We start from the raw sequence: 10,350 nt of genomic DNA, 5'->3' as shown, positions 1-10,350 counted from the left end.
TGTCACTTCGGGGTTGTCGGATCATAACACATAATAGGTGACTATAGACTTGCAAGATAGGATCAAGAACTCACATATATTCATGAGAACATAATAGGTTCAGAACTGAAATCATGGCACTCGGGCCCTAGTGACAAGCATTAAGCATAGCAAAGTCATAGCAACATCAATCTCAGAACATAGTGGATACTAGGGATCAAACCCTAACAAAACTAACTTGATTACATGGTAAATCTCATCCAACCCATCACCGTCCAGCAAGCCTACGATGGAATTACTCACGCATGGCGGGGAGCATCATGAAATTAGTGATGGAGGATGGTTGATGTTGATGACGACGATGAATACCCCTCTCCGGAGCCCCAAACGGACTCCAGATCAGCCCTCCCGAGAGAGATTAGGCCTTGGCAGTGGCTCCGTATCGTAAAACATGATGAAACTTTCTCTCTATTTTTTTCTCCACGAAAGCAAATATATGGAGTTGGAGTAGAGGTCGGTGGACGTCCGGGGGGCCCACGAGGCAGGGGGCACGCCCTAGGGGAGGGGGCGTGCCCCCCACCCTTGTGGATAGGGTGTGGCCCCCTGACGCTGATTCTTTCGCCAATATTTTTTATTTATTCTGAAAAGTTGCTCCGTGGATTTTTAGGTCATTCCGAGAACTTTTATTTCTGCACAAAAATAACACCATCGCAGTTCTGCAGAAAACAGCGTCAGTCCGGATTAGTTCCATTCAAATCATGCAAGTTAGAGTCCAAAACTAGGGCAAAAGTGTTTGGAAAAGTAGATACACCGGAGACATATCAGGCCCCCGGGTTTATTTTCCATCATATAAGTTTCCGATCTAATTTATTTTGCAATCTTTACTTTCCAATCTATATCATAAAAATACCAAAAATATTTATCTTATTATCTCTATCAAATCTCACTTTTGCAAGTGGTCGTGAAGGGATTGACAACCCCTTTATCGCGTTGGTTGCAAGGTTCTTATTTGTTTGTGCAGGTACGGGGGATTTGTGTGTAGCCTCCTACTGGATTGATACATTGGTTCTCAAAAACTGAGGGAAATACTTACGCTACTTTGTTGCATCACCCTTTCCTCTTCAAGGGAAAACCAACGCATGCTCAAGAGGTCGCAAGAAGGATTTCTGGCGCCGTTGCCGGGGAGGTCTACACACAAGTCAAGACATACCAAGTACCCATCACAAACTCTTATCCCTTGCATTACATTATTTTCCATTTGCCTCTCGTTTTCCTCTCCCCACTTCACCCTTTCCGTTTTATTCGCCCTCTTTTTCCCGTTCATCACTTTTTTGCTTGCCTCTTGTGTGCTTGTGTGTTGGATTGTTTGTCACGATGGCTCATGATAATACTAAATTGCGTGATTTCTCCAATACCAACTACAATGATTTTCTTAGCACTCCGATTGCTCCTCTTACCGATGCTGAATCTTGTGAAATTAATGCTGCTTTGTTGAATCTTGTCATGAAAGATCAATTCTCTGGCCTTCCTAGTGAAGATGCCGCTACTCATCTAAACAACTTTGTTGATTTGTGTGATATGCAAAAGAAGAAAGGCATGGATAATGATATTGTTAAATTGAAGCTATTTCCGTTTTGGCTTAGAGATCGTGCTAAAACTTGGTTTTCGTCTTTGCCTAAAAATAGTATTGATTCATGGAATAATTGCAAAGATCCTTTTATCTCTAAGTATTTTCCTCCTGCTAAGATCATCTCTCTTAGAAACGATATTATGAATTTTAAGCAACTTGATCATGAACATGTTGCACAATCTTGGGAGAGGATGAAATTAATGATTCGCAATTTCCCTACACATGGATTAAATTTATGGATGATCATACAAAAAAATTATGTCGGATTGAATTTTGCTTCTAGAAATCTTTTAGATTCGGCCGTGGGAGGCACTTTTATGGAAATCACTTTAGGAGAAGCTACTAAGCTCCTAGATAATATTATGTTTAATTATTCTCAATGGCACACCAAAAGTTCTACTAGTAAAAAGGTTCATGCGATAGAAGAGATTAATGTTTTGAGTGGAAAGATGGATGAACTTATGTAATTGTTTGCTAATAAGAGTGCTCCTATTGATCCTAATGATATGCCTTTGTCTACTTTGGTTGAGAATAATAATGAATCTATGGATGTCAATTTTGTTGGTAGGAACAATTTTGGTAACAATGCTTATAGAGGAAACTTTAATCCTAGGCCATTCCCTAGTAATTCCTCTAATAATTATGGTAATTCCTACAATAAATCTTATGGAAATTTTAATAAGTTGCCCTCTGATTTTTTAGATTAGTGTTAACGAGTTTATGACTTCTCAAAAGAATTTCAATGCTTTGCTTGAAGAAAAATTGCCTAAGATTGATGAATTGGCTAGGAATGTGGATAAAATTCTCTTGATGTTGATTCTTTGAAACTTAGATCTATTCCACCTAAGCATGATATCAACGAGTCTCTCAAATCTATGAGAATTTCCATTGATGAGTGCAAGGAAAGAACCGCTAGGATGCGTGCTAAGAAAGATTGCTTTGTAAAAGTGTGTTCTTCTAGTTTTCATGATAATAGGGATGAAGATCTAAAAGTGATTGATGTGTCTACTATTAAATCTTTGTTTTGCAATATGAATCTTGATAATGATGGGATTGGAGATGAGTCAACTTTAGTTAAAAGGTGTCCCAATGATTCGGAGTTTTTAGATCTTGATGCAAAAATTGGTAAAGGAGGGATTGAAGAGGTCAAAACTTTACATAGCAATGAACCCACTATTTTGGATTTCAAGGAATCTAATTATGATAATTGTTTTTAATAGATTTTATTTCCTTGTTGCAATCCTTGTTAAATTCTCCTCGTGCTTATAGTCAAAATAAATCTTTTACCAAACATATTGTTGATCCTTTAATGCAATCCTATGAAGAAAAACTTGAATTAGAAGTTTCTATCCCTAGAAAACTTTATGATGAGTGGGAACCTACTATTAAAATTAAAATTAAAGATCATGAATGCTATGCTTTGTGTGATTTGGGTGCTAGTGTTTCCACGTTTCCAAAAACTTTGTGTGATGTGTTAGGTTTCCCTGAATTTGATGATTGCTCTTTAAACTTGCATCTTGCAGATTCTACCATTAAGAAACCTATGGGAAGGATTAATGATGTTCTTATTGTTGCAAATAGGAATTATGTGCCCGTAGATTTTATTGTTCTTGATACAGATTGCAACCTTTCATGTCCTATTATTCTTGGTAGACCTTTCCTTAGAAAGATTGGTGCAATTATTGATATGAAAGAAGGAAATATTAGATTCCAATTTCCATTAAGGAAAGGTATGGAACACTTTCCTAGGAAGGAAATCAAATTACCTTATGAATCTATTATGAGAGCCACCTATGAATTGAATAGCAAAGATGGCAATACTTAGATTTATTCTTGCTTTTATGCCTAGCTAGGAGCGTTAAACGATAGCGCTTGTTGGGAGGCAACCCAATTTTATTTTTGTTCTTTACCTTTTGTTCCTGTTTAGTAATAAATAATTTATCTAGCCTCTGTTTAGATGTTGTTTTATGTTTTAATTAGTGTTTGTGCCAAGTAGAACCTTTGGGAAGACTTGGGTGAAGTCTTTATGATTTTGCCGTAAAAAACAGAAACTTTAGCACTCACGAGATTAGCTGCCATTTTTTACTGGAGAGTGATTTTAGGTTGATTATTTTTGCAGATCACTAATAGACAAATTCCTCACATTTACCAATTTATTTCAGAATTTTTGGGCTAGTATCGGGGGGTATGAACCATAGAGAAGTTGGAATATAGTAGGTTTAACACCAATATAAATAAAGAATGAGTTCATTACAGTACCTTAAGATGGTGGTTTGTTTTCTTGCACTAACGGAGCTCATGAGATTTTCTGTTGAGTTTTGTGTTGTGAAGTTTTCAAGTTTTGGGTAAAGACTTGATGGATTATGGAATAAGGAGTGGCAAGAGCCTAAGCTTGGGGATGCCCAAGGAACCCCAAGGTAAAATTCAAGGACAACCAAAAGCCTAAGCTTGGGCAGTGCCCCGGAAGGCATCCCCTCTTTCGTCTTCGTCCATCGGTAACTTTACTTGATGTTATATTTTTATTCACCACATGATATGTGTTTTGCTTGGAGCGTCTTGTATGATATGAGTCTTTGCTTTTTCATTTACCATAATCATCCTTGTTGTACACACCTTTTGGGAGAGACACGCATGAATCGGAATTTATTAGAATACTCTATGTGCTTCACTTATATCTTTTGAGCTAGACAGTTTTGCTCTAGTACTTCACTTATATCTTTTTAGAGCTCGGAGGTGGTTCTATTTTATAGAAATTATTGATCTCTCATGCTTCACTTATATTATTTTGAGAGTCCTTTAGAACAGCATGGTATTTGCTTTGGGTTATAAAATTAGTCCTAATATGATGGGCATCCAAGTTGGGTATAATAAAAACTTTCATATAGAGTGCATTAAATACTATGATCAATTTGATACTTGATAATTATTTTGAGATATAAAGGTGGTAATGTTAGAGTCATGCTAGTTGGGTAATTATGAAATTGAGAAATACATGTGTTAAAGTTGGCAAGTCCCGTAGCATGCACGTATGGTGAACGTTGTGTGACAGATTTGAAGCATGGGGTGTTCTTTGATTGCCTTGCTTATGAATGGAGGTCGGGATCGCGTGATGGTTAACTCCTACCAACCCTTCCCCTAGGAGCATGCGTAGAAGTACTTTGCTTAGAGGGATAATAAACTTTTGCAATAAGTATATGAGTTCTTTATGACTAATGTGAGTCCATGGATTATATGCACTCTTACCCTTCCGCAATTTGCTAGCCTCTACGGTACCGTGCATTGCCCTTTCTCACCTTGAGAGTTGGTGCAAACTTCGCCGGTGCATCCAAACCCTGTGATACGATACGCTCTATCACACATAAACCTCCTTATATCTTCCTCAAAACAGCCACCATACCTACCTATTATGGCATTTCTATAGCCATTCCGAGATATATTGCCATGCAACTTTCCACCATTCTGTTTATTATGACACGCCCCATCATTGTCATATTGCTTTTGCATGATCATGTAGTTGACATCATTTTTGTGGCAAAGCCACCTTTATAATTCTTTCATACATGTCGCTCTTGATTCATTGCATATCCCGGTACACTGCCGGAGGCGTTCACATAGAGTCATATTTTGTCCTAAGTATTGAGTTGTAATTGTTGAGTTGTAAATAAATAAAAGTGTGATGACCTTCATTATTAGAGCATTGTCCCATGTGAGGAAAGGATGATTGAAGCAATGATTCCGCCACAAGTCGGGATGAGTCTCCAGACTTTATGAAAAATAAAAGAGGCCAAAGAAGCCCAAAAAAAGAGGCCAAAGAAGCCCAAAGAAAAAAAGAAAAAGAAAAGAAAAAATGAGAGAAAAACAGAGAAGGGACAATGTTACTATCCTTTTTCCACACTTGTGCTTCAAAATATCACCATGATCTTCATGATAGAGAGTTTCTTATTTTGTCACTTTCATATACTAGTGGGAATTTTTCATTATAGAACTTGGCTTGTATATTCCAATGATGGGCTTCCTAAAATTGCCCTAGGTCTTCGTGAGTAAGCAAGTTGGATGCACACCCACTTAGTTTCTTTTGATGAGTTTTCATACATTTATAGCTCTAGTGCATCCGTTGCATGGCAATCCCTACTCCTCATATTCACATCAATTGATGACCATCTCCATAGCCCGTTGATTAGTCGCGTCAGTGTGAGACTTTCTCCTTTTTTGTTCTCTCACATAATCCCTACCATCATACTGTACTCCACCCATAGTGCTATGTCCATGGCTTATGCTCATGTATTGCGTGAGGGTTGAAAAGGCTGAAGCGCGTTAAGAAGTATGAACCAATTGCTTGGCTGAAACCGGGGATGTGCATGATGGGAGCATTTTGTGTGACGAAAATGAAGCATGGCCAAACTATATGATTTTGTAGGGATAAGCTTTCTTTGGCTATGTTATTTTGATAAGACATGATTACTTTGTTAGTATGCTTGAAATATTACTATTTTTATGTCAATATTAAACTTTTATCTTGAATCTTTTGGATCTGAACATTCATGCCACAATAAAGAAAATTACATTGAGAAATATGCTAGGTAGCATTTCACATCAAAAATTATGTTTTTATCATTTACCTACTCGAGGACGAGCAGGAATTAAGCTTGGGGATGCTTGATACGTCTCCAACGTATCTATAATTTTTGATTGTTCCATGCTATTATATTATCTGTTTTGGATGTTTGATGGGCTTTACTATGCACTTTTATATTATTTTTGGGACTAACTATAACACTCCAAAACTTTTATTTGGTTTTTATTAATTTCTTTTTTTATGGGAAGGAGGTTATTTAAATTTTTATTAAAAGCCTCTCCTTCTCAAAAACCTTTATGGCAAATATCTTATGTGTTCTTCTCAACCTTTATTTTGGTCTTGAGGGCTTTTCAATTAGTGTTGACTCAACACAAATATTTTTTTTTGGAAAGTTTTTGAAATTCTTTCTATTAAAAAGAAACCTATGGATTATGGATTTATTCTTTTGCCCATTCAAAAAAATTTGTCTTTTGCCATGACACTATTGAAATCTTTCTTCCAAACCCACCTCCCTACTTTGGGTCAAGTCAAATATCCAACTCCAGCAAGTTTCAACCCATTTTTGATTTTTATTCTATTTATTTTATCCTCAAAACATTTTCTGTCTTTTATTTGGGCCTTGATGATTTACAAAGGAACCACCAGAATCCCTTTGAGTCTTGGTCCCAAATAAACTCCTCTGACTAGTCCTTAGTACCCTCAACCTAGATCCATCAAGATCCACTTGTCCATAGTTCAAAATTTTCAAATTTTGCTTGCTGCAAGTTTGAACCAGATTTGCCATTTTTGATGAAATTCATTATTTTTCTTCTCCTAAAATTCTGAGATAAATCAGGCAGGCCCTAGATGCATTGAGAGGTCACCTGACCAAGCCCCAACTCCAGAAAGATTTTCCACATGCCAAAAACATTTCATCAAACACCTGGCGTGCACTTTTTCTGTCAAAATTCAGAGATTCAGTGATGCAGTTCTGTCGTCAGTGTCGTTTCTTCAGAACCGCAGCGTCAATCTCACCAGTGTGCATGTTGGCGCTATGCTCCCTGCTCCTTATTCTTATCCAGTGCACCGCACGGTCGTTTGGACGGGCACAAGCGTCGGTGGTGACGTGTCTCGCCAATGTCGGCGTCTTCTGCGGTGGCAGAACCACCCGTGGAGGTCAGCAGGGGCCAGCCCTGCCTTTTGGCGCCGTCCAGCACCGCCCAAGCTACCAGAAGCCTCTGCGTGGCCATCCCCTCCCCTGTACACGCTGCAGCACCGTCGCCGTGGCCTGAGAAGCACAGGGCACGCTCCCTGCCACCGACGTGCCCGCGAGGCCGTTCCGTCGAGAACTTGGAGTATCACTCAAGTCAGGCCAAGTTTAACCCCAGGATGGAACCAGTGGACCAATCCACAACCGCGTAGCTACCTAAACCACCTGCGCGACCACTGCCTCGTCGTAATCACTCGCCGGAGTTATCCAGTTCTCGGCAACCGCCTCGGGCCGGCTATAAATAGCGACCCCGAGCTCGCCTTCGACCAAGCACCACCCCTCCACCTCACCAAAACCACGCCCGGCCACTAGGAGGGCCTCGAGGAGGCCTTCTGCCCCGACTCCGGCCGCCCTGATCTGCTTCGGGCTCCGGCATGATTCTCTCCGGTGAGGGCACCCCCGCCTCCCAAACCTTGCCAGTAATCTCCTAGTGCACCCACTCTTCTGACCCTAGCCTCAATTTGACGCCTGCAGCTCTCCTCGGCGAGATCCACCACCACCCGAACCACCGTCCGCCGGAGTGAAGGACGACGTCGACGTGGTGCTCGCCGATGACCAACTCCACCACCCACAGACGCGGGAGAGCACCGTGAGTCCGTAGGTACCATCCACTCCCCCTACCTCGCCGTGGATCGACGCCGGCAACCACCGCGGTCCTCGGGCGCCAGTGCACTCTGTTTTGAAATTCAAACCTGACGGGTGGGACCCCCTCGTCAGCTTTTTCTCTTTTTCGAACCACTTTCTGAAAACGCCTTTGGGCAGAATACGCTTTCTAACTGAAACGTTTTCTATCTTTTTATAAACTACCCCTGGAAACTTTTTGTTTCATTAGAGATGAGTCCCTGGACTAAAACTTAAATAACTTATAAACCAAAGATGATTTTGAATTGATTCTTTTTCTGTCATCTTTATTTTTCTGTCTAGTTTTTTATCATATTTATTTGAAAAATATTTGGAACAAGTTTTATGCACACACGGTATTTACGTTAGTATGCGATTTCTTTAATCGTAGATACCGGAGGAGGTGACGGAACCGCAAACTTCGCCGAGCTAGACTCCGACTACTCCGAACCAGGCAAGCATGTTTGAACCTTTGATATGATGAGTGTTTTGCATGTTTGCTTGAGTAGTTATTTCATGGCATGTTTATATAAGCATTAGTAAGTGTTATATTGCATGCAAGGCAACTACAAGTGAGCTTCGAAACTTGATGTGTCATTTGATGGGAGATAACATGATCATGTGGTGACATGAAAGGTGGTAAGATGGTATTGTTGAAGCATGCCGGTCTTATGTCAAACCGTTTAACTCCTGTGTTAACGTGGATCAAGTCACGTTACCGTCCGTCCCCTTTTCGTGCTGCCACATGTTTTCTGCAAACAATACGGTTTAGTAAGTTGCAACCCTCTTTCCTCGTACACACCAAATAGAGGGGCCGTGATGAGGGTTCCATGGCCCTGGATTAAAGCCCGCCATCCGGTCAGGGGGCATGGGTGTTTCCGGTTAAGACCGAGAGGGGGGCACCCCTTAGAGCGCGCGATATAAATTTGATCCCATGCTATTCGAGGTTGTGGCCTCCCCATCTTAAGGTTTTTCTTGAACGTTGCCTAGGGTGATCCCTGGCAACGGGATGTGGAATGGGTGTGTACTGGTTAGATGTGTTTCTTCTAAAATACCATAAATGGAAGTAGTCCTTTGTGACTACTAAAATCCGTTGGTTGTGGTTAAATAGTACAAACTCTGCAGAGTCAAAACCATTCGAGTAACCGCATCTATGGTCAAGGACCGTGATCAACTTATCTATGTCAGTCTCAGTGTCAGTTTCAGTGACAATCTCCGGTGAATGAACATGAGTGGTAAACCCAGCTGAAAGTTATTCCTGTGGATGGATTAACCCGTTTATTATTATATACTGAGTATGTCCTTGGAATGATTTAAATTCATGAACTGCTTGAATTCGAATGGTGAAATATAAGCCCTTTATGTGATGTCGCTCAGACGTTCGACTATGGCACTTGTCGGTGTACTAGAGTAGGGGTACCCTAGTATCCCGAACTTGTGCACAGGCAGTTGCAGCGCCGCGCGGCAAGGCTTGCCGGACGACCGCCAGAGTCCTCCGTGGGTTCCTTTCAAGCCATTCAAGAACAAAGCATTCAAGATGAAGAGACAAGGCCCCGGCAAGAGGATCTTGCCGGGAAGAGACAAGGCCCCGGCAAGAGGAGCTTGCCGGGAAGGCCAACCACGGCACTTCAGGAAACTTGCCGCGATGCACCGCACGTCCCGGCAAGGTCCGGTGAGCGACAAGCTTCTGGACTCGACAAGACGATGACCCCGACAAGGTACTCGCCGGGGGCCCGCTGCCACTCTGTACCCACGCTCCAGCGCACCCACCCGCGTGTCGCCATGAGGCTTCCTCAGGGGCGCGTGGCGGGAGCCTGTGCACCCAGGGGTACACAGTGGCAAGCGGAGACGAAGAGAAGGCCATCGTGGCAAACGGTGGTGCTCCTAACGGTCACTTTTTGCACTGTTTAGACAACTCAGATGGGCATTCAATGACCTTGTCCCCTGCCGTCAGAGTTAGGTAGGGTGCACTGTGTCCAAAGTAGCGGTAGCTGCGTCTACCGCATCCTTTTCCATTTTTACCCTTCTAGTCTACGTTGCCACCTGTCGGTGACCCCTTGAAAGTATAAAAGGAGGCCCAAGCGCAACGTAGAAGGGGTTCGGCTCTTGGAAACATCAGGAACACTCTCACGCTCGGTCTGGCAGCGTCCATCGCTCCTGAGCAAGAATTCAATACACACAAACAAGCAGCAGTAGGGTTTTACGCATCCGTGCGGCCCGAAGCTGGGTAAAACTGCTCGCGTGTACTGCCTCGATCCGCTCTTTGCGCGGCCTCCGTCCCCCTCCGAACCGAAA

Source organism: Triticum aestivum, chromosome 2B (genome assembly GCF_018294505.1).
Source record: "Triticum aestivum cultivar Chinese Spring chromosome 2B, IWGSC CS RefSeq v2.1, whole genome shotgun sequence".
Taxonomy (NCBI): domain Eukaryota; kingdom Viridiplantae; phylum Streptophyta; class Magnoliopsida; order Poales; family Poaceae; genus Triticum; species Triticum aestivum.
Note: the sequence above shows the minus strand (reverse complement) of the source record.